Source organism: Nomascus leucogenys, chromosome 4, assembly GCF_006542625.1.
Source record: "Nomascus leucogenys isolate Asia chromosome 4, Asia_NLE_v1, whole genome shotgun sequence".
Taxonomy (NCBI): Eukaryota; Metazoa; Chordata; class Mammalia; order Primates; family Hylobatidae; genus Nomascus; species Nomascus leucogenys.
The window spans coordinates 98276253-98283357 of record NC_044384.1 but is presented as its reverse complement, the minus strand read 5'-3'; the positions used below and the strand labels follow the sequence as shown (position 1 = coordinate 98283357).

General features: G+C 40.3%; 1 pseudogene; it reads right to left on the bottom strand.

The window, feature by feature from the left end:
- Positions 1 to 6246: 6246 nt before the first annotated feature.
- Positions 6247 to 6631, bottom strand: LOC100591698 (annotated as a pseudogene).
- Between the last annotated feature and the right edge of the window lie 474 nt (positions 6632 to 7105).

The window sequence follows — 7105 nt, the reverse complement described above, 5'->3', positions numbered from 1 at the left end:
TATTCCCAGTAATGGGATAGCTGGGTCAAATGGTATTTCTAGTTCTAGATCCTTGAGGAATCGCCACACTGTCTTCCACAATGGTTGAAATAATTTACACTCCCATCAACAGTGTAAAAGTGTTCCTACTTCTCCACACCCTCTCCAGCACCTGTTGTTTCCTGACTTTTTAATGATCGTCATTGTAACTGGTGTGAGATAGTATCTCATTGTGGTTTTGATTTGCATTTCTCTGATGGCCAGTGATGATGAGCATTTTTTCATGTGTCTGTTGGCTGCATAGATGTCTTCTTTTGAGAAGTGTCTGTTCATATCCTTGGCCCACTTTTTGATGGGGTTGTTGGTTTTTTTCTTGTAAAATTGTTTGAGTTCATTGTAGATTCTGGATATTAGACCTTTGTCAGATGGGTAGATTGCAAAATTTTCCTCCCATTCTGTAGGTTACCTGTTCACTCTGATGGTAGTTTCTTTTGCCACGCAGAAGCTCTTTAGTTTACTTAGATCCCATTTGTCAATTTTGGCTTTTGTTGCCATTGCTTTTGGTGTTTTAGTCATGAAGTCCTTGCCCATGCCTGGGTCCTGAATGGTATTGCCTAGGTTTTCTTCTAGGGTTTTTATGGTTTTAGGTCTAACATTTAAGTCTTTAATCCATTTGAATTAATTTTTGCATAAGGTATAAGGAAGGGATCCAGTTTCAGCTTTCTACATATGGCTAGCCAGTTTTCCCAGCACCATTTATTAAATAGGGAATCCTTTCCCCATTTCTTGTTTTGTCAGGTTTGTCAAAGATCAGATGGTTGTAGATGTGTGGTGTTATTCTGAGGCCTCTGTTCTGTTCCATTTTTCTATATATCTGTTTTGGTACCAGTACCATGCTATTTTGACTACTGTAGCCTTGTAGTATAGTTTGAAGTCAGGTAGCGTGATGCCTCCAGCTTTGTTCTTTTGGATTAGGATTGTCTTGGCAATGCGGGCTCTTTTTTGGTTTCATATGAATTTTAAACTAGTTTTTTCCAATTCTGTGAAGAAAGTCATTGGTAGCTTGATGGGGATGGCATTGAATCTATAAATTACCTCGGGCAGTATGGCCATTTTCACGATATTGATTCTCCCTATCCATGAGCATGGAATATTCTTCTATTTGTTTGTGTCATCTTTTATTTCCTTAGCAGTGGTTGGTGGTTCTCCTTGAAGAGGTCCTTCACATCCCTTGTAAGTTGGATTTCTAGGTGTTTTATTCTCTTCGTAGCAATTGTGAATGGGAATTCACTCATGATTTGGCTCTCTGTTTGTCTATTAATAGTGTATAGGAATGCTTGTGATTTTTGCACATTGATTTTGTATCCTGAGACTTTGCTGAAGTTGCTTATCAGCTTAAGGAGATTTTGGGCTGAGACTATGGGGTTTTCTAAATATACAATCTTGTCATCTGCAAATAGTGACAATTTGACTTCCTCTTTTCCTATTTGAATACCCTTTATTTCTTTCTCTTGCCTGATTGCCATGGCCAGAACTTCCAACACTATGTTGAATAGGAGTGGTGAGAGAGGGCGTCCTTGTCTTGTGCCAATTTTCAAAGGGAATGCTTCCAGTTTTTGCCCATTCAGTATGATATTGGCTGTGGGTTTGTCATAAATAGCTCTTACTATTTTGAGATACGTTCCATCAGTATCTAGTTTATTGAGAGTTTTTAGCCTGAAGGGCTGTTGAATTTTGTCGAAGGCCTTTTCTGCATCTATTGAGATAATCATGTGGATTTTGTCTTTGGTTCTGTTTATGTGATGGATTACATTTATTGATTTGCGTATGTTGAACTAGCCTTGCATCCCAGGGATGAAGCAGACTTGATTATGGTGGATAAGCTTTTTGATGTGCTGCTGGATTCGGCTTGCCAGTATTTTATTGAGGATTTTTGCATCGATGTTCATCAGGGATATTGGTCTAAAATTCTCTTTTTTTGTTGTGTCTCTGCCAGGCTTTGGTATCAGGATGATGTTGGCCTCATAAAATGAGTTAGGGAGGATTCCCTCTTTTTCTATTGATTGGAATAGTTTCAGCTGGTAGAATTTGGCTGTGAATCTGTCTGGTCCTGGACTTTTTTTGTTTGGTAGGCTATTAATTATTGCCTTAATTTCAGAGCCTGTTATTGGTCTATTCAGAGATTCCACTTCTTCCTGGTTTAGTCTTGGGAGGGTGTAGGTGTCCAGGAGTTTATCCATTTCTTCTAGAGTTTCTAGTTTATTTGCACAGAGATGTTTATAGTATTCTCTGATGGTAGTTTGTATTTCTTTGGGCTCGGTGGTGATGTCCCCTTTTTCATTTTTTGTTGCCTCTGTTTGATTCTTCTCTCTTTTCTTCTTTATTAGTCTTGCTAGTGGTCTATCAATTTTGTTGATCTTTTCAAAAAACCAGGTCCTAGATTCATTGATTTTTTGAAGGGTTTTTTGTGTCTCTATCTCTTTCAGTTCTGCTCTGATCTTAGTTATTTCTTGTCTTCTGCTAGCTTTTGAATTTGTTTGCTCTTGCTTCTCTAGTTCTTTTAATTGTGATGTTAGGGTGTTGATTTTAGATCTTTCCTGCTTTGTCTTGTGGGCATTTAGTGCTATAAATTTCCCTCTATACACTGCTTTAAATGTGTCCCAGAGATTCTGGTATGTCGTGTCTTTGTTCTCATTGGTTTCAAAGAACATCTTTATTTCTGCCTTCATTTCATTATTTACCCAGTAGTCATTCAGGAGCAAGTTGTTCAGTTTCCACGTAGATGTGCATTTTTGAGTGAGTTTCTTAATCCTGAGTTCTAATTTGATTGCACTGTGGCCTGAGAGAGAGTTTGTTGTGATTTCTGTTCTTTTACATTTGCTGAGGAGTGCTTTACTTCCAATTATGCGGTCAATTTTAGAATAAGTGTGATGTGGTGCTGAGAAGAAAGTATATTCTGTTGATTTGGGGTGAAGAGTTCTGTAGATGTCTATTAGGTCTGCTTGGTGCAGAGCTGAGTTCAGGTCTTGGATATCCTTGTTAACCTTCTGTCTCATTGATCTAATATTGACAGTGGGGTGTTAACGTCTCCTGTTATTATTGTGTGGGAGTCTAAGTCTTTTTGTAGGTCTCTGAGGACTTGCTTTATGAATCTGGGTGCTCCTGTATTGGGTGCATATATATTTAGGATAGTTAGCTCTTCTCGTTGAATTGATCCATTTACCATTATGTAATGGCCTTCTTTGTCTCTTTTCATTTTTGTTGGTTTAAACTCTGTTTTACCAGAGACTAGGATTGCAACCCCTGCTTTTTTTTTTGCTTTCCATTTGCTTGGTTGTTCTTCCTCCAGCCCTTTATTTTGAGCCTATGTGCATCTTTGCATGTGAGATGGGTCTCCTGAATACGGCACACTGATGGGTCTTGACTCTTTATCCAATTTGCCAGTCTGTGTCTTTTAATTGGTGCATTTAGCCCACTTACACTTAAGGTTAATATTATTATGTGTGAATTTGATCCTGTCATTATGATGTTTGCTGGTTATTTTGCCCGTTAATTGATGATGTTTCTTTATAGCATTGATGGTCTTTACAATTTGGCCTGTTTTTGCAGTGGCTGGTATTGGTTGTTTCTTTCCATGTTTAGTGCTTCCTTCAGGACCTCTCGTATGGCAGGCCTGGTGGTGACAATATCTCTCAGCATTTGCTTGTCTGTAAAGGATTTTATTTCTCCTTCTCTTATGAACCTTAGTTTGGCTGGATATGAAATTCTGGGTTGGAAATTCTTTTCTTTAAGAATGTTGAATATTGGCCCCCACTCTCTTCTGGCTGTAGGGTTTCTGCGGAGAGATCTGCTGTTAGTCTGATGGGCTTCCCTTTGTGGGTAACTCGACCTTTCTCTCTGGCTGCACTTAACACTTTTTCCTTCATTTCAACCTTGGTGAATCTGACAATTATGTGTCTTGGGGTTGTTCTTCTCAAAGAATATCTTAGTGGTGTTCTCTGTATTTCCTGAATTTGAATGTTTACCTGCCTTACTATGTTGGAGAAGTTCTCCTGGGTAATATCCTGAATGTTTTCCAACTTGGATTCATTCTCCCTATCACTTTCAGGTACACCAATCAAACATAGACTTGGTCTTTTCACATAGTCCCATATTTCTTGGAGGCTTTGTTCGTTTCTTTTTACTCTTTTTTCTCTAAACATCTCTTCTCACTTCATTTCATTCATTTGATCTTCAATCACTGATACCCTTTCTTCCACTTGATCGAATCGGCTATTGAAGCTTGTGCATGTGTCACGAAGTTCTTGTGCCATGGTTTTCAGCTCCATCAGGTCATTTAAGGTCTTCTCTACACTCTTTTTCTAGTTAGCCATTTGTCTAATTGTTTTTCAACGTTTTTAGCTCCCTTGTGATGGGTTCAAACCTCCTCCTTCAGCTTGGAGAAGTTTGTTACTACTGACCTTCTGAAGCCTACTTCTGTCAACTTGTCAAAGTAATTCTTTATCCAGCTTTGTTCCATTGCTGGCGAGGAGCTGCGATCCTTTGGAGGAGAAGAGGCACTCTGATTTTTAGAATTTTCAGCTTTTCTGCTCTGGTTTCTCCCCATCTTTGTGGTTTTATCTACCTTTGGTCTTTGAGGTTGGTGACCTACAAATGGAGTTTTGGTGTAGATGTCCTTTTTGTTGATGTTGATGCTATTCCTTTCTGTTTGTTAGTTTTCCTTCTTACAGTCAGGTCCCTCAGCTGCAGGTCTGTTGGAGTTTGCTGGAGTTCCACTCCAGACCCTGCGTGCCTGGGTATCACCAGTGGAGGCTGCAGAACAGCAAATATTGCAGAACAGCAAATATTGCTCCCTGATCCTTCCTCTGGAAGCTTCATCCCAGAGGGACAGCCACCTATATGAGGTGTCTGTTGGCCCCTACTGGGAGGTGTCTCCCAGTTAGGCTACACAGGGGTCAGGGACCCACTTGAGGAGGCAGTCTGTCTGTTCTCAGAGCTGAAACACTGTGCTAGTGAGAGAGGACCACTGCTCTCTTCAGAGCTGTCAGACAGGGATATTTAAGTCTGCAGAAGTTGTCTGCTGCGTTTTGTTCAGCTATGCCCTGCCCACAGAGGTGGAGTCTAGAGCCAGTAGGCCTGATTGAGCTGTGGTGGGCTCCGCCCAGTTCAAGCTTCCTGACCACTTTGTTTACCTACTGGCCTCAGCAATGGCAGACACCCCTCTCCCAGCCAGGCTGCTGCCTCACAGTTTGATCTCAGACTGCTGGGCTAGCAGTGAGCAAGGCTCCATGGGCGGGAGCCACTGAGCCAGGCAAGTGAGAGAATCACCTTGTCAGCCGGTTCCTAAGATCTTGGGAAAACTCCACAGTATTTGGGTGGGAGTGTCCCGTTTTTCCCAGTAGTCTGTTACAGCTTCTCTTGGCTAGGAAAGGGAAATCCCCTGACCCCTTGTGCTTCCCAGGTGAGGCAATGCCTGCCCTGCTTCAGCTTGTCCTCCATGGGCTGCACCCATTGTCCAACCAGTCCCAATGAGACGAGCCAGGTACCTCAGTTGGAAATGTAGAAATCACCCGTCTTCTGTGTCGATCACGCTGGGAGCCACAGACTGGAGCTGTTCTTATTCGGCCATCTTGAAAAGCCTCATAATACATTCATTTTTTAAAAACACTCAGGGTATTAAAAATTTTGATTTGATTTTAGGTCAGTTTTAGTAAGTTTGTTCTTTTAGAAATTTGTTTCCTTTAATCTAAGGTGTTAATTTTTTGCCATAATACACTTCATACTATTTCAGCGTTAGCCTTTTAATATTTGTAGGATCTATCCTTTCTTTCATTTGTAGTAGTAACAGCTTTTGTTTTCCTTTCTTCTTGATCATCCTAACCAGGAGTTTACTGATTCCATTAAATTTTTTAAAAACCAACGTTTGGATTTGTTATTTTTGTATACTCTTTGTTTTCTAGTTTCTTGATTTCTGCTTTATATTTATGATTTCTGTCTGTTCACATATTTTGGGTTTAATTTGCTCTTCTTTTTTTAACTTCTTAAAATAGAAAATTAAATAATTGATTTTAAATCTTTCTTCTTTCCTAATATAAGCAATAGACACTAAAAATTTCCCTGTAGGCACTGCATTGCTGCATCCCATAAAATTTGATATAATATGTTTTTATTTCATTCAGTTCAAAAATGTTTTCTAATTTCCCTGTGATTTCTTTTTTTTATTTAATAAAGTTTTGTTTTTCCAAATGTACAGTCAGTTGGACCTGTTCATGCATCTTCACCAGCAGCTGTGGCATCTCCACTTTTGGTATTTCTGGTGTAAATGACTTGAGCTCTGTGTTTTGAAACCAGTTTGATAAGTCCTTTACCAAGGAGCTCCTGAAGGGCTGCCCTGGCCAGGGAGCCTCGAATCTCCAGTCTCTGAGAGACCACAGCTGGGGTTATAAACCTATAGCTGGAAACTTCCTTACAGAGTTTGGCATACAAAGCTTCCTTACAGTAGCATTGTCAAACAAGACTTGGTTATTGAGCTTGTCCCAAACTTTGCCTTTGGACCACTTCTTTTTGGCTTTGCCGCTGGATTTGTTCACTGGTTTTTGTCTTTTTTGGCTAACTTCCCGGGGTCTTTCCTCTTGTTGTCCTTGGATGGCATTGTGAAGCTTGCAGAGCAGCGGCAATCGCTGCAGCCTTGCTGAGATGTCAGACAAAAAGCGATTTCTTTGATGCATAGGTTATTTGAAAATGTGTTGTTTAATTTTCAAATATTTGGGGGGCTGTAATAGGTATCTTTTTGTTATTGATTTCCAATTTAATTTCAGTGTGGTTAGAAAACAATGTATATTCTGCGGTTGCTGAGTTTAGTGTTCTATTTTATTTATTTATTTGTTCTAGTTTTTTAGAGACAGTGTTGCTCTGTCACTCAGGCTGGAGTGCAGTGGTGTGCTCAGCCTCCCAAATAGATGGGACTACAGGCATGTTCCACCATGCCCAGCTAATTTTTTAATAGAGATGGGGTCTTGCTATGTTGCCTATGCTGGTCTCCAGCTCCTGGCCTTAAGTGATCCTCCTACCTTGGCCTCTCAAAACTCTGGGATTATAGGCGTGAGCCACCACATCTGGCCTAGTG